Source organism: Pongo pygmaeus, chromosome 9, assembly GCF_028885625.2.
Source record: "Pongo pygmaeus isolate AG05252 chromosome 9, NHGRI_mPonPyg2-v2.0_pri, whole genome shotgun sequence".
Lineage (NCBI taxonomy): Eukaryota > Metazoa > Chordata > Mammalia > Primates > Hominidae > Pongo > Pongo pygmaeus.
In genome coordinates, this window is record NC_072382.2 from 64,059,446 (window position 1) to 64,082,758 (window position 23,313).

The window sequence follows — 23,313 nt, forward strand, 5'->3', positions numbered from 1 at the left end:
GAAGAAAGAATAAAGAAGAAAGGAAGAGAAAGAAAAGAAAAAGAGGCCGGGTACAGTGGCTCATGCCTGTAATCCCAACACTTTGGGAGGCCGAAGCAGGCAGATCACCTGAGGCTAGGAGTTTGAGACCAGCCTGGCCAACATGGTGAAACCCCGTCTCTACTAAAAATACAAAAATTAGCTGGGCATTGTGGTGCGCACCTGTAATCCCAGCTACTCAGGAGGCTGAGGCAGGAGAATCACTTGAATCCAGGAGGTGGAAGTTGCAGTGAGCCGAGATCACACCACTGCACTCCAGCCTGGGCGACAAGAGCGAAACTCCATGTCAACAACAACAACAACAAAGAAAAGGAAAGAAACGGAGGCCCAGAGACAGGAGGATGCTTCTGATGGTCACAGAGTGAGTGAATAAGTGTGTTCCAGGCATGTAATGTCTCTTTCTCACTCTTAGCATGACAGACAAACTAACTCAATCTCTTTATGCAGCAGGCTCAATAGTCTATATTTAATAGCCACCTCTTCCCCAGGCCACTTTTCCAGGATGCTGCTTGTGGAGGTTGTCTGGGAGATGCAGATGGCCACTTAGCATGAGAGGGAGGAAGAGAAGGAAGGCCCAGATTCATCCCTAAATATAGCTTCATCTCAGACGGAAGCAATGGCCTCCACAGCACTATGCATGCCTCCCCCTGAAAGAACCCAGCTGGTGCTCGCGGGCATCATCGGTTATCCACCTGATGGTGTTCAGAGGACTGTGGGGGTGGCAGTTCTGGCTTCCTTTTATTTCCAGCCTAGCAATATGCTTGAAGAAAGGTCAGAGTTGAATTAAGTGGACTCCTGATGAGAGATTTTCTGTAATGAAGCCAGGGTGCCTCTCAAGATGTTTGAATGGTAGAGAAGACAGTTGCACCGGGCTCTGGATCTCTTCCTGAAGGCTATAGATTCCAGAGAAGGGCAAAACAGTGAGTGTGGTTCTCACTGGCTTCCTCCCCAAGCTGCTATCAAAGTGCTTTGGTCTTTCAGAAGGAAGAGGAAGGCTGGTATCTAGACAGAGTCCAGTGACCTGGTTAAATGATGAGAAAGGGCTGATTGGCCCCGGGCACCTTGGGAGCTGTCCTTGGAGGACTCTCTAAGCCAGGAAGTGGAAACATTTGTATCTCCCGCAGACAGACTCAGCAGTATGTGAGAAGCAAGATCCCTGGGGCCTTGTTCAAGCTCTTTATCATCTTCATAGACCTCAGAACAAACCGCTTGTTCATGGATAAAACATCTAAATGTTTTCAAGGTCACTAAAAACTCATCAGGCCTACCACACTTTAAGTGGCTTTTCCAGAGGTGGTTTAGAGAAAAATGGCACCTGTCTGGGACCTGCTGAAGTCAGTAATGCCCTCAGAGGCACCCCAGCACTTTGGGGAATGTGTGCATGTTGCCAGCAATGGTGAGAAGGTCAGTGCTGGAGAGCAAAGAGCTGTGGCTGCAGGCAGGAGGTGACATCCCAGCCAGATGCAGCAACCAGAGCAAACAGAGACAGAGTGTGTGTGCAGAAGAGAGGGGAAGAAACATAGGGTCATGTAAGCAGTCTAGCCTTAGCCCCAGATAGACTGGGGATTCACAGACAATTGTGAATTCCAGGGGCATAATATAATTCTGACCTCTAGAGATCAAACATGGCCACAAAACCCAGAGCACCCTCATGGCAGGCTGGGCCACACCTGTAGCCTGGGCAGATTCCTGTCCACATAAACCCGAAGCCCATTCCAGAACTGCTGTAACTGATGGATCTTGAGAGACAGCTTTCAACTTGTACTTCCAAACCCTTCCCAGAACAGCTGGCTAGAGGCAAGGACAGGAATATTCTTCTCTGTTCTAGTCCAAGGAGGGAACTCAATCAAGTTCATCTGTCTATCCACCCATCATGTGTCCACCCCAGAAATATGTACAGTGCAGTTAGGCTGGAGGTGTCATAGCCAAGCCATTAATAGCACAGACTCTGAAGTCAAGATGACTGGGTTTGAATCCCAGTTCTGCCACTTATTAACTGTGTGACCTTGAGCAAGTGACTTATCCTCCTTGTGCAGCAGGTAGTAGGGGAATAGTAATGGGGAGATGCATGCTAGAACAGTGCCAGGCACATAATAAATCATATGTAAGTGTTTGTGAGTAAATATACTTGGTGATGATACCACTAAGGGTATAGAGAACTAGAGTCTATAGGAGGCATCAATTCTGTAAGCAACTCCTGGTCAGGGACTTGCCTAGTCCCCAGCCTCAGACTTGCGTGTATGTTATAAAGGCAGGTACTATTTTCATCCACTCCTTAGAGATAAGAAAATGGGATTTTGGAGAAGTGAAACCACTGGCCCAGAGTCTCCTAGGGGCCAGCAGCTGGCAAAATGAATCGAATTGGTGGACTTCCAAGCCTGTGCTCTTTACAATTCCCAATACTGCCTCCCCAGATCTATCTGGGGTCTGGGGGACAGCGAGGAGGCTGAGGGGAGTGGGAAGACTTCACAGAGGTGGCATCCCTTCCACTGAGCCGTGAGAGATGAGTGGCAGGCAGATGGGAAGGAGTATGGTGAGTGCTCAGGACAGGCAGCAACTGAAACACGGAATCAGAGATGAGGGGCAGAGCCAGGAACCGCAAGAGATTCCTTCCTTCATTCATTGAGCAGATGCTGACTGACTGCCTGCCACGTTCCATGCACTATTTTTAGTGGAGGGGATGCAGCAGGGAATAAAACATGAAAGTAATCCAAGATGAAGCTATAGAGGTGGCAAGAACCACACAGGGGACTGTGGAAGCTAGTTGTTGTATGTGGAGGAGGGAATTAATTGGCCAGCTCCTCCATTCCTCCTTGTTTTGGTAACATCCCTGCCTTCCTGGCTACAGAACTGGACACAGTTCCCAGGCCTGGTGAACCATCAAGCCCCGACAGTGATCAGTCCAACAGCCAAGCGCCTGGTCCAAGCAGAATTCTTTAAGACCAGTGTGTAGATACACAGTGAGAGAGGCTCTCTTTCCATGAAAGTTAGGGCGACCAACAATTGTGTGCCATGTGCAATGGAGGAAACCTGACCACAAGAAGAGAAAGAGAGAAAGAAACTCCTATAACTGAAGACTGCAGGGGTGAAAGCTCCAGTCACCCTACTCTGCAGTTGTCTCAGCTCTGCCCTCCTCTCTGTCGGCTTCTCTTCAGACTGGTTTTCCTCATGGTAGCAAGTGTCATTGCTCTCATTGCCACACACTTCCTTATCCAAAAGAATATTTCTGGCCCAGCATTCCAAGCATGGTCCTGAGCTTCATCGGATTGGAGTGGGTCACATGCCCAGTTGAACTGGTGCCATAGCCAGAGGAATGGAATGTGCTGATTGTCCATGCCAGTCAAGGCCCCCTCCTAGAGCTGGGGTGAACTCAGCTTCCCTGAGACACCTGGGCTGCATGGGAGAGGGGGAACACCTGAGTGAACGCTGAGAGCAGTTAGGAAGGGAGGAAGGACACGTGTACATATGTCAGGTAGATCTAGCACAGGCAGTTGATTTCCATATATGCCACTGGCTTTCTAAGGCAAACATCTCGGACTCTGCCTGAGGGTTCTCCTCTAGCCTCAGCAGCAAGCTCAGCCAATGCATGGGGCAGACCAGAAATATAGGTGATTTAACACCACAGGGAGCAACCTTCAACACAGTGTGGGCAAGGGTTTGTGGATATATACCCCCAATTTCTCACCCCTCCGGGTGAGACATCTTAAAGGTGAGTTCTCTATCTCTAGCTCTGTCTCAGAGAGCCCCAGCAGGACTGGGCAACAGGTGTCACAGCAGTAACCTGTATTGGCTTCCTCCTGCCACTTCTCCATCACACTTCCCCGGTCCCTTACTGGTGCTTCCTGGGGTTACTTCCCAATAAACTGCTGACATTCAGACTCTTATCCCAGGGTCAGCTTTTGCAGGAACCCATGTGAAGACAGGAGCAACTCATCTGCGCCTTTGACTTTAAAACTCTTCAGGAGGCTCCTCCGTGTGGTATGCAATATTGTAACCTCAATGCACATTGCTTAAACAGCACCCAGCAGGTGGGAGGTGTCAGAAAATGTTTGTTGAAAGAATAAAAGGAAACTATTTAAAAACAAACAAAAAATAGACTAGACAAGTGCTTGTACCACCCAGCAACTATTTCGCTAACGAGCCTGAGCCCTAGTTATAGACCTGGGCCCATATGAAATTTCAGAGGAATTTATACTTTTTACCTCTGGGAAAGATACGTCATCCTGACCTCCTCCTCTATTATCCCCTCCCCACCCCTACTTTCACACATCAGCCCTCACATTAAGCTTCTCTCTAAGTGCAGTACATTTTGTAGTGGATTAATACTTTTAAATGAAAATTAAATTCCTACCAACTTTTCTCTTAAAAGCTTTCTCCTAGGAACAGCTTAGATGCCAAGAGACAACCTAGGGCAGCACTGGCTCTGATTGGTTCAGAAGGGGTGTTCTCCTTTTCAGGTGAACGAGGTCCACAGGGGCATTCCAAGCATTACTGTGATGGAACCAAGTTCCCAAATAGAAAAGCCCAAACCAGCTTCACTGGTCAAATTCCCGTGAAAAGAGTTCAGCCTCCAACAACCTGGATTCCAACATATGTGCTCCCTAATGGTGTGAATTGGAGCAAGCCAGTAGATGGAGATAATAACCCTGTGTTTGTAAGATCAGAGCATAGATCAGATAAGATGGCATATGTAAAGGCTCTCAATTAATGTTAGTTGCCTACCCTCCTATTTATAAGTGTGGTGGCTTTGTATTATAACAACTTGCTAAGCTAGACCTGTTTCCGAGAATTTCCTTTCCTGGGTGGTTCTGAATTAGGATTGGCCATAAGGGATATTTGCATGAGATCAGGAAGGATTTTTTTCGAGACTCCATCTCACTCTGGTGCCCAGGCTGGAGTGCAGTGGTGCAATCTCAGCTCACTGCAACCTCTGCCTCCCAGGTTCAAGTGATACTCCTGCCTCAGCCTTCTGAGTAGTTGGGATTACAGGCATGCGCCACTGCACCCAGCTAATTTTTGTATTTTTAATAGAGACAGGGTTTCACCATGTTGGCCAGGCTGGTCTCAAACTCCCGACCTCAGGTGATCCACCTGCCTCGGCCTCCCAAAGTGCTGGGATTACAGGCATGAGCCACCATGCCCAGCCGTAGGAAGCAATCGTTGTGCCAGATCAGCACAGGTTACCAGGGAACACTGCCACTCATGTGTTGCTGGCATGGGGCAGTTGCCAGGCTTCCAGCTCCTGCAGCTCACGCAGATTCTCCTCCTTCAGCTTTGCTGACTCTAGGGCCAGGTGCAGGTTCACTTATTTGGTGAAAGGTGCAACCTTCTTCTAAGGGTCACCACATCGTCCAAGTTAGAGGTGATGAGAAATAGACATGAATTCCACCTTCTCCTCAAGGGATCCATTTGTCCAAGTTTCAGCTGGCTCTTGATTTGCCCCTCTTTACATCAGGTTTTCTGCTCACCTGACGACCCTGTGGATCTACAGCAATTCAAGTAAACACTGAGGCAACAGCTTTCTGCAATCTCTTTGTCAGCTCCCACAATTATGTGAACTCTAATCCCTATAGTAATTCCCTCTTCTACATATTAATGATCTTGCTTCCCTGATCAAAACTTAACTGATACAATAGGTAAACAGAAACTGCCGTTTTTCAGGTGCCTACAATGGGCCCATATATTACCTTATTTATCTTCACAACATCCGTATAGCAGGCTGAGATTTTTAACCCCATTCTATACTTGGGGAAACCAAAGACCAGGGTGGTTAAGTCATAGTAACAGGCAGAACTAGGATTCAAGCCCTGATCTGTCCATCTTCTGAGCTTCAGCTCTTGTCACTTAATCGCTCTGAAACTTATCACAAGCACATATCTCATTAGCAGTAAAACTACTGCAAATGTGATATATACTTATTAGAAATAGGAAAAACTTTTAGATATATCCAAAGACTTTGCCAAAGAAGTGGCAAAAACAAAAAAAAAAGGAGGCCATTCCCCCCACAAAAGATAGTAAAACACAGGTGAAAGGAAATGAATTGTAGACTTGCTGGTCATCAGGTAAGTGGCAGATTGGGCAAACTGGTTTAGGCAATATCTCAAGTGCAGGGGTCTGATCCTTCTGTGTAAGGGCAAGGCTGAAAAGAAATTTGACTTCTGGCAGAAATGCAATAGTTGTTTCTCTGCACAGTTTACCACTCGGCATTCTTCCTGCTGGCCAACAATCTCTGACAGTCCAACTGGGAGAAAATCAAAGAAGCCATTGAGTGAAGGCTGTGCTGGGTCTGTGTCCGAGAGTCACAGGATCCCAGAACAAAGTGGGAAGGCATGAGCCACAGCGGCCTTCTAAGAATGCCTGAGCGGCCAGCCCTCGAGGTTTTCTATTTCCCTAAGGACCAAGGGAAGCATCTTAGAACAAGGCTATAGCTGCTGTGTTGACAGCAGAGAGCAAAGCAAATTTATGTTGCATGGCTCACTCTGGGCAGAGGAGGGGGAATGGGAACTGGAAGAGGGGTAGAGGGAGGACCAGGAAAGAGATGGCATGAAACATCACCCTATGGATCCAGCCTGTCTGTCCATTCCTCCCCCATCCCTCCTGAGCTTGGCTTCAGGCTTAGTGTTCCCCTTGTAAAAGGCCCTCCCTGTTCCTTTCCACCCAGTGAGAAGACTGTGCTACAGGTCACCACCTTGGAAAGTCTTCCTTATTGCCCCAGTTCATGCTCCTTCCACATTCTGCAAACAGGCTCACCCACGTCCCCACAAAGTTCCGCATCCTCGCTAGTGGTTGCTTACATGCCTATGACATCTCCTTCAGAGAAGCGCCCTACCTCTAACATCTTTTCCTCCTTATATTAAAAATAGGCTTTATCTTTTTTATAACCAAAGCTGTACCCAATCAAAAAGGTCAATCAAAAGGAATAATGTAAAAATAAAAAAAGAGATTCTCATTATCCAGGGATTGGGGCCATTACACCTTGGAGAATATGGATCAATTCACATTATCAACATATGTACTTATGAAATCTAGTAGCTGTAGAGGCCAGATGAGAGGGTTAAGGGTTTGGGCATTGTAGTTAAACCAGCTTGGGGTGGAATCTCAAATCTAGCTGTATGACCTTGGATAAGTGAGTCTCTGATTCTTAGCTTCCTCTTTCATCAAATAGGGGTAGTGAAGTTGTTATAAAGTTGTCATAAAGTTGGCCAGGTGCGGTGGCCCACACCTGGAATCCCAGCACTTTGGGAGGCCAAGGTGGGCAGATTATTTGAGGCCAGGAGTTCAAGACCAGCCTGGCCAACATGGTGAAACCATCTCTACTAAAAACACAAAAATTAGCCAGGTGTGGTGGCACACACCTGTAATTCCAGCTACTCGGGAGGCTGAGGCATGAGAATCTCTTGAACCTGGGAGGGAGAGGTTGCAGTGAGCTGAGATTATGCCACTGAACTCCAGGCTGCGTAACAGAGCAAGACCCTGTCTCAAAATAAAATAAAATAAAATTCAAAGTAAATTCACAGTGTTGTACAACCACCACTATCTGGTTCCAGAACATTTTTCTTTCTTATATGGGAGCTGCTTCACACATAGTTTCAGAACATTTTTATCACCCCAAAAGGAAACCCACACCCATTAAACAGTCACTCCGCTCCCCCTTCCTCATAGTCCCCAGCAACTGCTAATCTGCTTTCTGTCTCTATGGAAAAATCACTATCTTTTATCTTCAGACTTTCTCTCTCCTTTAGTTTTTCCTGCAGCATTAATTGTAGTCAAACTTCTCTCATCAAACTGAACTTAAAAAAGGAAACAAATCACAAAAAGAATGAAAAAAGATTTGGCACGTCTACTTGAGCCACTGGCCTGTCTCTTACCATCAAACTTCTTTAAGAGTGATCCATCCATACTTTTTCTCTCTGCATCCGCCAGTTTCACTCACCCTAAACCCTATAAGCTGGTTCCTGTTAGGACGACAGAGCCCTCCTAGTGGTCAAATCCCTGTTATAGAGCCAAAAATACTTTTGGCTTTTAACTTCCTTAATTTCTTTGCATCACAGGACATAGTTGACCACCCCTGTTTGAAACTCTTCCTTTTTCTTTTTTTTTTTTTTTTTTTTGAGACAAGGTCTCACTCTGTCACCCAGGCTGGAGTGCAGTGGCGCAATCTCAGCTCACCCTCCCAACTCAGGAGATCCTCCTACCTCAGCCTCCCAGGTAGCTGGGACTACAGGCATGCACCACCACACCTATTTTTTTTCTTTATTTGTAGAGATGTGGTTTTGCCATGTTGCCCAGGCTGGTCTTGAACTCCAGAGCTCAAGTGATCCTCCTGCCTTTTCATTCCCAAGTGTTGGGATTACAGGTGTGAGCCACTGCGCCCAGCCATCTTCCTTTGTTTCCCAAACATCACTGCTCCACCTCAATTTTCCATGCCATAAGAGCTTCTCTTCCTGCTCTTCTCCGTCGATGTCTCTCCTTGGGTGACCACATTCCTCATCCTTGTCTCAGCTATCATACGGGCACTGGAATTCCAGCTGTCTCCCAAATTCCAGATTCATGTTCATCTGCCCTTGGATGTTGCTTCCTGGATGCCTTCAACACATCTCAAAGTCAGCATGTCCAAAGTGAATTGTCCAAAACCCTCTTAATGATCTATATTCCAAATCTCACTGATGGTATCACCATCCACCCCATTTCCAGAACTGGAATTCTTAGTGACTCTTCTGTGGTTCTGTGGTTTCTCTCTTTGTCTAAATCTTCTTTTCCAATTGGTTAACAAATCCTTTAAATTACAGTTCAGACACATCTCTTGAATCCCTTCCCCGCTATTCATCCCTATCGTTGCTGTCTTAGTTTAGGTTCCCAATATCTCTCCTCTGAACAACTACAATTACCTTTTTAAAAGAGACTGAGTCACATTCTGTCACCCATGCTGGAGTGCGTGGTGTGATCATAGCTCAATGCAGCTTCAAACTCCTGGGGCTCAAGTGATCCTCCCACCTCAGCCTCCTGAGTAGCTAGGACTACAGGCATGAACTACCACATCCAGCTAATTTCTCTCTCTCTTTTTTTTTTTTAATACATAGGGTCTTGAACTCCTGGGCTCAAGTCACACTTAGATTGCTCCTTCCTGCTTTGCTATCCCTAGCCTTTTCAAGCAAACCTCCATTTTAGCATTTGTCACAGTATGATCATTTACCTGTCTCCTATCCTCTCGCCTTGGCCTGCAAAGCACTGGGATTACAGGTGTGAGCCACTGTACGCAGCCTATACACCTTTTTAAAAAATTCATGACCAGGCTCATGCCTGTAATCCCAGCACTCTGGGGCCAAGGCAGGAGGATGGCTTCAGCCCAGGAGTTCAAGATCAGCCTGGCCAACATAGCAAAATGCCATCTCTATTAAAAATACAAAAAAATTAGATGGGCGTGGTGGTGCACGCCTGTAGTCCCAGCTACTCTGCAGGCTGAGGCACGAGAATCGCTTCAACCTGCGAGGCAGAGGTTACAGTGAGCTGAGATCTTGCCACTGCACTCCAGCCTGGGTGACAGAATGAGACTGTGCCTTAAAAAAAAAAGAAACAAAAAAAAGTTACATGTTTTTTCCGTAACTGGCAGAGTGGCATCTTAAAATACAAAAGTCATGTTATCATTCTCCTACTTAAATACCTCTACCTCCTACAAAATACAGCAACTCTCCTCTGTCTAGCCCTGACTACCTCCTCACCCTCATCTCCCTGCAGGATCTGTTACAAATCCTCCATTCTCTACCACGGGCTTCTAGATGAGACTGCCTCCAATTTCTGGCCCCAGAGGTGGGACACATGACTAGATTAAGTCATCAGCAGTCTCCACCTCTGTGGCCCCAGTCATTGGCTCAGGCCCAAACCAGAGCCAATGAAATGCAAAGCTGGGTTTTTGAGATATAAGAACCTCAGACCTCTTCTTTGCACTGAATGTGAGGGAAGCAGGAACAGAGATTGGAACTGCTGCATCTTGCAACCAATGGGAGACTTAGAATGCAACCATCACTGGAAAAAAAGGAAAACATTATCCTGGTGACATCTTTTGAGACCTGGATCAAACCCTTTCAAGAACCATATAGCCTTTGACCAACTTTTAAAAATTTAATGTAAGCCAATACACAGCTCCCCTCCTTTATGGTAGGTATCGGTGCATGGTAGATGCACCTGGCAGTGATAACTTAAGCATACCCTGAGAATGACCCCGTGTAACAGACACACCTGAATGTGTGTTTAGAGTTCTGAGCTAAGGAATCCCAGAGTGGCCAACCCGGAGACCCATTCTCTATCTATGAGGAACATCTGAGCGCCCACAGCCCAGCCATAATTCCACACACAGGATCCAGGCCCTTTTGAGGGGTTAAATGAAGTTTGTAAAGTGGAGGTTGTTAGGGGGAGGGTGTTAAGTGAAAATGCTATGTAAACTGCATGGTTTTGCGGCAGTGTGGTTCTTCTGCCCAGTCCACCACCACTGGACTTTCTCCCCTGTTTGTGAGCCCCCAGTAAAACCCTATGTCTCATTTGCTGGCTCTGGGTCTCTTCTTCAGCCCCTTGAGGCTGGTGCCATCTCTCTGGGAGTTGATAGGGGTTTGGCACAACACCTTACCCACTTCATTTTCTATTCTTAAGATAGTTTAAGCTAGGCTTTGTGTTGTTACAAACCAAACTCCCTACTCATTACCCTTGAAGCCAGTGTTTCCCAAATTTTGCTGAACATTAGAATCACCTGGAGAGCTTTTGCATCCCACCGTCATGTCAATTAAGTCATAATATCTTGAGGTGGGAGGCAGGAATTGGTAGTTTTGAAAGATCTCAGGTGATTCCAATGCATGGTGAAATTCAGGAACCACCGCTATGAGCAAAGTGAGCTGCTTCCTCTGGGCTTCCCTGGCCCCCTTTCACCGATTTACCAGAGCTCTTCTTACGCTATATTGTAGGCCTGCCTCCCCTTTTGGACTCCGAGCATCGCAGCAGCAGACTTATGTTTCTCTCTTGTCTTGCACATGGTAGGCCTCCAGTAAGTGTTAAATAATGAAGAAATGAATGAATCGATAAATGAGACAGGTCCATGCAATGTTCTTGTGTATTTTTTCATTCAAGGTACCTTGTAATGGGCATAAGGCAGGGAAAAAGGTCTAAGAGCGTACCTTTGCCCAAATCCTGGTGATCCAGGGCAAATACTTTGTTCAGTGTCTCCTTGTCCTCATCCATAAAATGTAAATAACAATAGCACTTACATCACAGTGATGTTGTCAGGCTTCCATAAGTCAATACATGTAAAATTCTTAGAACGTTGTTTGCTATGTAGAAAGCAATGAGATGGTAGAGACTTGAGTATAGATGGTTCCTTGCAGAATCGCTTATGACTGGAAGGGGCACACAGTGTGGGAAGAAGCAGAATAAAGAGTAGTTTGTAGTTTTCATTTTTAGGCTGCAAGCCTTGAGCACGTTTAGAAGCTAAAAGGAAGAGCCAGGTGAAAGGGGGAAACTGAGGTGTGGAGAGAGGCAAATTCAATACCCAATACAGCCAGATCTGCAGTAGATGGGGAGATGGGTCTGGAGAAAAGGGGACAGGATGAACCAAGGACCAGGGGGTGTGGAAGCCTCAAGACAAGAAGAATCACAGAGAAGACAGATGCACAATATTCACACCTGTGTGTGCTCTGGGAGTTGCTTTGCTTCTCGTGCAGTTTGTTAAATTAGGTGAATTTCATTCAGGTGGCTGGAAGTTTACTGCACTGGGGTGGAGAATCAATTACTGCTTGGTGGCAGAACAAAAGACTTGTAAAGTTCTGCTGGACTTGCCCTGCCCACAATGGCGACAGCACACAATCAGGTGCTTTCAGAGCCACCTGAATAGAGCCTGTTATTTGGACCCAGGCCAGGTGAAGGGCTTACTATTTTGTATTATTCATCACAGAGCATTTCGATGTATTTTAAAGGAACTCTTTTCCTGCCTGAGGAGAAAGGAAAGCACTTCTCTATGAAGACTACAACTTTATAACAAGATTCGTTGTCATGGAACTTTACTTGCGGAGTGTTTGTTATTCAAAGCTTATTGTGCTTATAAGTTTGTCAGCAGAATGGTTAGAGGTCTCTTTACTATTTTAGATAGTAAGTTTCCAGCCAAGGATGTCCTTGAACACTCCTCCACCCGTCCCAGCTCTGTCTCTTATCTGTAAAAGAAGGGCATGGGCCTGCGGGCCTGCCTGCTTCCTTCCTCCCTCCCTTCCATCAACATGTATTTGTTTGAGCTCCTGTCATAAGCAGGGAACAATGTAGGTACTCTGGAGAGATAAACACAACCTGATTCAGCACTTGTCACTCCATCAGAGAATTAGCAGTTTTGCAGGGAAATTATAACCAGTCACTCTATTGTAGCTGAGTTTTTCTTTTTCTTTTCTTTTTTTCTTATTTATTTTTTTGAGACAGAGTTTTGCTCTTTCGCCCAGGCTGGAGTGCAGCGGTGTGACCTCAGCTCACTGCAACCTCTGTCTCCTGAGTTTAAGCGATTCTCCTACCTCACCCTCCTGAGTAGCTGGGACTACAGGTGCCTGCCACCACGCCTGGCCTATTTTTTTTTGTGTATATATATATATATATATATATATATAATTTATATATAATATAATTATAATATATATATATAATTTATATATAATATAATTATAATATATATTATATATTATATAATATAATTATATATAATGTAATTTATATATAATATAATATATATATTATAATATATATAATATAATATATATATTATAATATATATAATATAATATAATATAATATATATATAATATATATAATATATTATATATAATATAATGATATATAATATATAATATAATATATTATATAATTATATCATAATTATATTATATAATTATGATATAATTATATATTATATAATTATGATATAATTATATATTATATAATTATGATATAATTATATATTATATAATTATGATATAATTATATATTATATAATTATGATATAATTATATATTATATAATTATGATATAATTATATATTATATAATTATGATATAATTATATATTATATAATTATGATATAATTATATATTATATAATTATGATATATAATATAATATAATGATATATGATATATAATATAATATAATGATATATGATATATAATATAATATAATGATATATAATATATAATATAATATAATGATATATATAATATAATATAATGATATATATAATACAATGATATATATAATACAATGATATATATAATATAATATAATGATATATATAATATAATATAATGATATATTATATAGAATATAATATAATGATATATTATATAGAATATAATATAATGATATATTATATAGAATATAATATAATGATATATTATATAGAATATAATATAATGATATATTATATAGAATATAATATAATGATATATTATATAGAATATAATATAATGATATATTATATAGAATATAATGATATATTATATAGAATATAATATAATGATATATTATATAGAATATAATATAATGATATATTATATAGAATATAATATAATGATATATAGAATATAATATAATGATATATAGAATATAATATAATATGATATATATAATATAATATAATATGATATATATAATATAATATAATGATATATATAATATAATGATATATATTATATAATATAATATAATGATATATTATATAATATAATATAATGATATATTATATAATATAATATAATGATATATTATATAATATAATATAATGATATATTATATAATATAATATAATGATATATTATATAATATAATATAATGATATATAATGATATATAATATAATATATAATATAATATAATATAATGATATATAATATAATATAATATAATGATATATTATATAATATATAATGATATATAATATAATATAATATAATGATATATAATATAATATAATATGATATATTATATAATATAATATAATGATATATTATATAATATAATGATATATTATATAATATAATATAATGATATATTATATAATATAATGATATATTATATAATATAATATAATGATATATTATATAATATAATATAATGATATATTATATAATATAATATAATTATATATTAGAGAGAGAGAATTTTGTTTTGTTTTGTTTTGTTTTGTTTTGTTTTTAGTAGAGACAGGGTTTCACCATGTTGGCCAGGCTGGTCCTAAACTCCTGACCTTGTGATCCGCCTGCCTCAGCCGCCCAAAAGTGCTGAGATCACAGGTGTGAGCCACCTCGCCCAGCTATAGCTGAGTTTTTCATCACCTCTCATTTAAATCCACTTTCAGTGGATTCCTAGTCAATCGCTCTGACTTCACTCATTTTTCTGCCCACTACCTGCCAGAAGGATCTTTCTGAAGCACTTGTCCAGTGTGAATGCTGCCCTCCAGCCCACAACATGACAGACAGTTCCTTTCTTTGTTTTCTTTACTCACGTGCTGCTCTCCTCATCCTCTGTGTCTAGCAAACTCCTCATCCTTCAAGCCCAATGCCATGCTTTCCCGGTACTCACACTCTCAGCAGAATGGATTGCTCCTTCCTCCTGTGCTGTCCCTAGCCTTTGCAAGCACATCCCCATTTGAGCATTTGTCACAGTATGATCATTTACCTGCCTCCTATACTGGGGAGGGCCGGATCTTCATTAGTCTTGGTACCTCACTGCATGACCCTTAGTGGGTGATGAATTAATGATTGTGAAGTCATTGAGTGTCATATGTGAGAAATAGAAAAAAACACCCCTCCTTTTCCCCTCCCAAGCCATAACCAGGCTACTGGGGGAATCCTACAGACCAGGGACATGGGGGATTTTTTTTCCCTAATATTTCATTTTCTTTCTTTCTTTTTTTTTTGGAGATGAGGTCTCACTATGTTGCCCAGGCTAATTTTGAACTCCTGACCTCAAGTGTTCCCCCAGCTTCAGCCTCCCAAAATGCTAGGATTACAGGCGTGAGCCACCATGCCCGGCCATGCTGATATTTCAAACATAAGGAAACAAAGTATGACACCGCAAACGCTCATGTGCCCTCCATCCAGCTTTCATGAATCTTCTCCATTTGCCATATCTGCTTCAAATATTTTCTTCCTTTAAAGACGTAAACATAGTTAATGCACACTCTGTGCCCCACAGGGATCCATTCCCTTTCTCTGGAATTTGGTGTTCATCATCTAATGCATGTTTTTACGCATTTACTACAAAGGCATATATTTCTAAACAATGTTTTATACTTTTAAAAATGTTTTTAAACACCTTACCTTCATGAAGACTCCTGTGTGTGACATTACAATTTGATTTTCCTGTCAACGTTATCAAGATACATATGAGCTTCTTTCTGTTCCCTGTCTTCTGCTCCGTTGTCTGTGTATTTGTCTATTTGTGTGGTGATTCTTTAACATCAGTGCCTTTATAATGGATTTTAATAGCTGGCAGGCTAAGTCTCTCCTCCTTGTTCAAAGTCATTTAAGCTATTCTCTGGCCTCTCTTCCATATGAATTTTAGAATTAGCTTGTAAAGGTTTGTGAAATTCCTTACTGAAGTAGGCATTTCATTCAATGCATATATTACTTTGAGAGGAATCCTCATCTTTATGGTACCGTGTCTTCCCCTCCATGCACCTGGCAAGGCTCTCCAGCTATGGAGACCTTTTGTGTGGGATGTGGCAGTGCACCCCAGGGCATCATTCCCAAGGCATCCCCAGCAGCAGAACAGAGAGCCTCTGAGAGACCTCTCACTGCGTGTGAGCAGAGCCCAGCCAGCAGGAACCAACTGCCAAGGTGAGGCCAACCCAGAGATGGCAAATAAGCTGAACACACGACTTCTATCACCTCCAAATTCCACTTGCAGCAGATACTGCTAATCCACCCTAGTGCTCTCTTCCTCCAAACCCAATGCCCTCAGCCTCCTTTCTCACATGGCACTTCAGGCAGTCCCCTAAATGAGTCAGGCACACCAAGTGAAACCTCTGTGCACCCAGCCTAAATCTCACGAAGCAGACAGGCATTTTCTGGGACCCTATGACAACCCAACACTGCTGGCTCTGAGGGGACTTCACGGGCCTGCACGGGGCTCTGAGCCCACCCTGTTCCACAGGCACAAGTGCAGGCACATCAGATGCATACTCCCCTCACCATTTTAAAGATTGCTTCCCCAGGGAGAAACAACTGATTTCAGGCAAACCAATGGGCTGAAAAGGCCTAATGGAGAAATATTTTGCTGGGGGAACTGGTGTTGACTTTTCATTCCAGCCACCAGCCTACTCTGACTTTTTCAATGTGCAGAAGGCCTTCACAGCTAGTGCCTGAACGCCCGGCGGTAGAAGCTATTTATGTCTCCTCCCACCTCTTTTGGAAACAAATAATTACCATGTATTACAACAAAGATCACAACAGAGGTCTGTTTAGGGATCTCTGCCTTGCTCGCTTCTGTACCTTTTGCCCCAGCACCCAGTAGACACTTACCATATCCTGATGCAGATTAGAGCTCAGCAATGTTTGATGAGTGTCATGTGTCAAGCCCTGGGTTAAAGGATACTTTGTCCTACTTTGTTTGCACCACGGTGGTGGGTAAAATCTCCATTTTGCAGGTGAGAAACAAAGGCTCAGGGAAATAAAATGACTCCTCCAATCAGGGCTACGTAGCTAGTCAATGACAGGATTGTGAGCCAAGATCTACCCACCTGTGACGGTGGAATCTAAGTTCAGTGCCACCTGCTCATTGCTGCTTGCTAAGGAAGGGAGGAGAAAAGGGAGGAAGGAAGGAAAGGAAGAGGAGACCGAGGGGCAGGGACAGATCATAGAAGGAAGAGAGGGAAAGGAGGAAGTTGAGAAAGAGGGGAAGGGAGAGAGGAGGGCGTGAGGGAAACTGGTGGTGGTGCAGGCTCCAAACCTGCCCTCCTCTTCCCTCTTCCGGAGTCTGTGTCCTGGGGGAGGTCCTATGAATCTGGAAGCCCATTCCAGACTGATCTTGTATTTCCCTTGCAGTAAGAAGAGGAGGAAGAGGAGGAAGCTTAGGAATCCTCTCTAAAGGGGACATGGTTCTTGGAGGCCTGATTTGTATTGGGGAGAATCCTGAAACCAACCACTGAGGGAGCACTACCCTTTATGATGGGGACAGAAAAGCCACAGCAACCCTATGGCCTCTAGTTTTGGAGAGGGACTCAGCTAAAGACCAAAGGAAGCACCAGAAAGAAGAACTGAAGAGTTTAATTTGGTTAAATATAAATAAAAATAAAAACATCTCTAGAATATAGAAACTATCTCTAGAAGGCCGGGTGTTGTGGCTCACACCTGTAATCCCAGCATTTTGGGAGGCTAAGGCAGGTAGATGACCTGAGCTCAGGAATTTGAGACCAGCCCTGGCAATATGTCAAAACCTCGTCTCTGCCAAAAATACAAAAAATTAGCCGGGTGTGGTGGTATGCACCTGTTGTCGCAGCTACTCGAGAGGCTGAAGTGGGAGAATTGCTTGAGCCTGGGAGGCAGAGGTTGTAGTGAGCTAAGATTGCACCACAGCACTCCAACCTGGGTGAAAAAAATAAAAGAAAAACTATCTCTAGGGGTGGAGCTCTGGGGAATGTTTTCTCTGTTCAAATGTTCTACCAAGCAGATGTATTACAGTGGATGTGATTCCCTTTATTTTGTTTGATTTGCTGGACATTGTTCAAAGGTCATCCCCAGGTATCAGTGGACACTGAGGGTGTGGCTGTAGGCCCTGCAGGGGAGGCGCCACAGGGAGGGGCTGGCACTCCTGTGGGCTCAGATGCTCAGGTGAGTTGCCCATTACATAAGGTGCATTGCTAGGGCATTAGCTCAGCCAGGAAGGAACCACGCTGGACTTGCGACTTCACTTTCCTGCCTCCCTCTCTCCTGTTCCCACCCTCAACCCGGGCTCCTTCTTTTTTTTTTTTTTTTTTTTTTTTGACGGAGTCTTACTCTGTTGCCTAGGCCGGAGTACAGTGGCACGATCTCTGCTCACTGCAACCTTCACCTCCACGGGATCTCCTTCTGATAACTACTGAAGGAATTCTATGAGGCTATGTCTCCCCCAAGCTCTCTGGGGGAATGGGTTTAATTAAAAACCAGTCCAGTTTGCCCCTCAGTAGGAAACAGGGCAGACAGGATGTTGGTGCCAAAGCAAGCCAAAAACCTAGTCAGTATGGGAGGCATCTGCCTTCTTCCTGTCGTAACCCTCTGGGCTCAGCTCTGAGACCTGCCGGGACAGGAGTAGCGGGGGCCTAGGGCCCTCAGGGGGGTTAACATACTGGCTGCTGACCTGGCAGGGGCTCTCAGGCAGGTGGGCAGGGCTCTGACAGGAAGAGTCTCTGGCTTTTGCCAAAGATACTTGTTTTCAGGTGGGTAACAGCATCTAGCTTCTGAAGGAACTTCCTGTTTGAAGCAGGAAGTGGTTTTGGATTCCGGAACAGGGCGTGGTCTAAAAGGAAAAATGATAGGGGAAGTTGGCAAGACCATAGAATCCCAGCTGAATGGGGTTAAGGGGACTTCTCGCTCACTGGAAAACCTGGGGCAGAAACTCAGTTACCCAGATTGGGCTGGGGAAAGGCTGGAGCTGAGAACAGAGGTGGAGGCCCAAGGTGAGGAGCCTTCTCAGGAACCTTGGGTCATAAACGCAGATCTTTTTTCTTTTTAATTATTTAAAAATTGTTTTAGTTTTACTTTAAGTTCCAGGATACATGTGCAGAACGTGCAGGTTTGCTACATAGGTAAACATGTGCCATGGTGGTTTGCTACACCTATCAACCCATCACCTAGGTATTAAGCCCAGCATGCATTAGCTATTTGACCTGATGCTCTCCTTCCCCCTGCCCCTGCCACAGGCCCCAGTGCATGTTGTTCCCCTCCCTGTGTCCATGTGTTCCCATTGTTTGGCTTCCACTTACGAGTGAGAACATGTGATGATCACAGATCTTAACTCTTTCTCTCCCGCTGCCCAGATGGGGTTCCCACTACCAGCCAGGTCTAATTTCAGCAGCTCCTGGGCCTGGATGAAGCTAAATAAGGCAGTTGAATATCTCTAGCTCCTGTGGGTAGGCCTGGCTGGGGAGAGCAGAAATTGATACCTTTAGTCTCACTGTGTGAGTAATAAGGTGAGAATCTCAATTTGAACCTGTGAATAATCTAATTTTTTCCTCCACAGCACCTAGTACTGGCAAAGCACTTGGCTTGCATTGCCTGGATCCACTCACTAATGAAATTAGACAATTGTATTTCCTCATACCCATACTGAAGAATCCTTAGAAAAATGTAAAAGAGGAAACCAAGACGCAGCGAGTTGAAGGGTACAAGCTCATTCATACCAGGGTTTTCCCCTCTTCTCGTGGCCCTTGAGGCAGTGATCACTGGTCAGTCACTGCATTCTTTCCTGCTGACCCCAGAGCTGGCGACAAAGTTCAGAAGGGCCCTGCAGGCCTTTCTCCCCAGCCGCTCGGTGTTTGCCATTCCCTGTGTGATGAACTGGGTAGGCAGGGAGGCTGGACAGAAAGCAGTGCTGCAAGGAAGATGGAGACCTGGAAAATAAAAGTGTCTGTCTGTGTTACTCATTGCTTCAATAATGCTATGCAACTGTGGCAGATTGTATTTCCCAAAGATGGCCCCAACAATATCTCCCATCCTATATTCTCTTTTGAAATGTGACCTTGCCATTTCCCTATCAAGATGTGACATCTATGTTTCCAAGGGTCGATGCTGTGATTGTTTTGACCAATAGAATAGAAAGAAAGTGATGCCATGCCAGCACTGCCACAACTCTTACCTGGCCTAGCAGCATCCTCTTCCTGCCTCGTGGAACCCAGTGCCACGGTGTGAACAGCCCTTGCCCATGCAGAGGCCATGTGCAGTCAACAGCCCAGCTGAGTCCAGCATGACAGCTGGCATCCAGTGCCAGCCACCTGGGTGAGCCATCCCAGGCACCCACTCAAGCTGAACCTTTCAGATACCTGCAGCCCCAGCTGACATCTGACTGTAATCATCTGAAATCCCCCAGGTGGGAATTGCCCCATGGTGACTAGTCAATGCGTAGAACCTTGGGAGATTGTAATAAATGAGTATATAATACATTGTTTTAAATCACTAAGTTTTGGGATGGTGTATTACTCGACAATAAATACTAGAACAGAAATAGACTACCCCAAAACATACTTAAAACAACATGTATTATTTCTCGAGTCTAGTTGCTCATGCATCTCGGGTCCGCTGGCAGATTGGCTGGAGGATGGCTGGCCTGGGGTGGCCTCTGCTGGGACAACTCGGCTCTGCTCTGTGTGATATTTCATTTCTCATAGGCTAGCCCCAGCTTGTTCTCATGGCAGCATCAGGGGTTTAAGAGAGAGAGAGTAGAAGACGCAGGCTTCTTAAGACCTAAGCGTGGAGCTTGCACACTGTCACTTTCAATAAACACTGTTCAAAGCAAATTTCAAGGCCGGCCCATATTCAAAGGGTGGGGAAACGGATTCTGTCTTTTGATGGGAGGAGCTACACAGTCACATTGCAGAAGGTGTGGATTGAGGATGCAGAGGGTATGGACTGGAAGGGATAGAGGATTGTGGCTGTTTTTGCAATCAGTCTATCACAATAACTAATGAGGATATTAAGAAGTTTGCTAGGAGCCGCATGTGGTGGCATGCCTCTGTCATCCCAGCTACTTGGGAGGCTGAGGCAGGAGGATTGCTTGAGCTTAGGAGTTTGAGGCTGCAGTGAGCCATGATCATGCCACTGCACTCCAGCCTAAGTGACAGGAGGATGCTGTCTTCAAAAAAAGAAGAAGAGGAAGAAGTTAGCTGGGGTGTGTGAATTATAAGTTCCTCCTCTGTTTTGACTGACATCATTTGTTAAGCCTCCATTGCTCAGGATTACCTTTCACTGTTTTAGCTTTCCAGCCTCTATGGAGAAAGGAAAGACAGAAAGAAACTGTGAGGAGCTGTGTTTGGGTGGCCAGCCAGACTTGCCAAGTGCTCCAGTCCTGTGGCTTTCAACAGTGCTGGGCGACGCCCTGGTGCACTGTGGCAGTTTCTCAGGGCTACCACAAGGGAAATGGTTGAGTATAAGCGTGAGAAACCCTGAGTCCCCACCTTAACCAGGGCAGCACTGTTCTTTCCTTGTGATTTCCTTTGGAGAAAGCTTATGCAGCTTTGAAAAATAAAAATATTTCAAATCCAGTGAACTAGTCTAACCTCTCAATCTTATAGAAAAGGAACCAGTCTTAGTGAAACCGAGTGTTTATTCTACATTACTCTGCCACTGAGTGTCTTGGCTGGTGTCAGACTCCAGGCTGCTGACGTGCCATCCTACCCGAGCTCATTCTCCTGCCTGACTCACCCCTCCCCTCACTGGGTTTGAGAGACAGCAGACTGCTGAAGCCCAGAGAACAGGAGAGAACTGAGGAACATCAGAAGGGATGTCCCTGACCTGTCACTGCTCCAATTCTCTACTTTCCCACCATGGTCCGTAGTCCTTGAATCCTGAGCCTCAGCCACCGCCCTTCCGCACATACACACCCTTACACGATGATCCTGACAAGGCTTGGTCCCCAGAACCACAGACAATTCCAGGCATCATATTGGCTGGCAGGCTGAGCTGGCTGGTCAACCCCAGGGTGGAGCAGGGCACACCTGGGGGAGCTGATCCTGCAAGGGCAGATGGAGCTCCATCTGGGAGAAAAGCTCATTTCCCAAGAGAAAGCTTGGTCTTGCTTGGAGCCTGTGATCTCCTTGTTCTCCTCCCAGTTTGTTAATTCCATTTCTTCCCAAGTTCATTTTTTTAGGACGTGGGCTATTTATATCTCCTCCTAAGTCCTTTACAGTCTGTTTCCTGTTCAAGTATACTGCGTTAGTCATCAGAAAGTGTCTCAAGCAATCTCTGTGTCCCTGCCTGATCCCGGCCACAGGGAACACGGGGATGCTGGTCAGACTCAGGGCAGATCCCCTTGGAGAGATGGGAAGCAGGAGGCAGGATGCTGGCTAAGGGGGCTCATGGGGGCAGAGGGAGCATCTCTTGTTCCCCATCCTTTGTGGCATCAAGCCCTGAGTCCTTCCTGGAGTTTATCTAGTCCTTAGAGACACAGAAACTGCAGCGGCACCTCCATTTGGCTGCATATTTTTGCCATTACTTGATGACCTATTTGCATGCAGCTCCTTGCAGAGAATTTCCTCTCAAGCCATATAAGGTGATTTCATTGCACCACATGAAGCTTTTATTTGCAGTCAGTGATCAAGGCTCCTTCCTGACTTCCTCCTGCCAGTCCCACATCCCTCCTGTCCACTGTGACCTGCCTAGGCTGCTCTGAGCTCCCTGCAAACTTGTTTCTCTCCAAGTGTGGTTGCTCCAGGAAATTACAGCTTTATCTGAAGAGAGGGTGCTAGAGATCCAAGCTGAGTTTTTGTATCAGCAGGATGCCAACATTGCCCAGCAGCCCTGGCCACCTTGAATGCTTTGATCAGCCTCCACAAATCCCTAGCAAAGGAGTTGAGTGCAGGGTTTCTGACCCTGAGCTTGCTGACCCTGAAGGGTCAAAGGAAAGAAATGCAGAGGAAAGTCCGAGGTTCTGTTTGCACAGCTAGTCATCAGGCAGCCTACATCCCAGAGACCAACATTTTCCCAAACTGTAGTCTCAGTACTCCCCAGCTCCAAACAAAGGGACTTAATGTCCCTTGAACAAAGCTTCTGAGGGCCTCAGAGATAACTTGCTCTAGGCTCTTCTTAAGGGGCAATGACCGTAGTCCCAACCTCAGTGTTGCCCAACTCAAAGCAGCAAGGGACCAACTGATAACCACTGGTCACTGAGCACCTGCTTTATGCCAGGCTGCCTGCCAGGTGCTTCAGAAACAAGCCCTCTGAACCCTCCGAAATAGTCTTGATGAGAAGGTGCCTGAGCTAAACGCGATCTTCCTGTCTCACTCAGATAGCTGGCATGCACACCAGCACTCTGAGCGGAGGAGGTGGAGGAAATCGGGCATGCAACGTGGATGCCAGGTTCCAGCCCAGGCCCAGGCATCCCAGGGCCACTCCTGAGCTGTGATGCACACAGACAATCTGGCACAACTATTTTTATTTCCACTTGGTTTCCATCCGAGGAAATCATGAGAGACTGTCTCCCCACATAGCACACTCAATTACATCCTTGGGAGCACAAGAGCCCAGAAGATGCCATCAGGGATGGCTGAGTCAGGCGCAGTCAAGGATGAG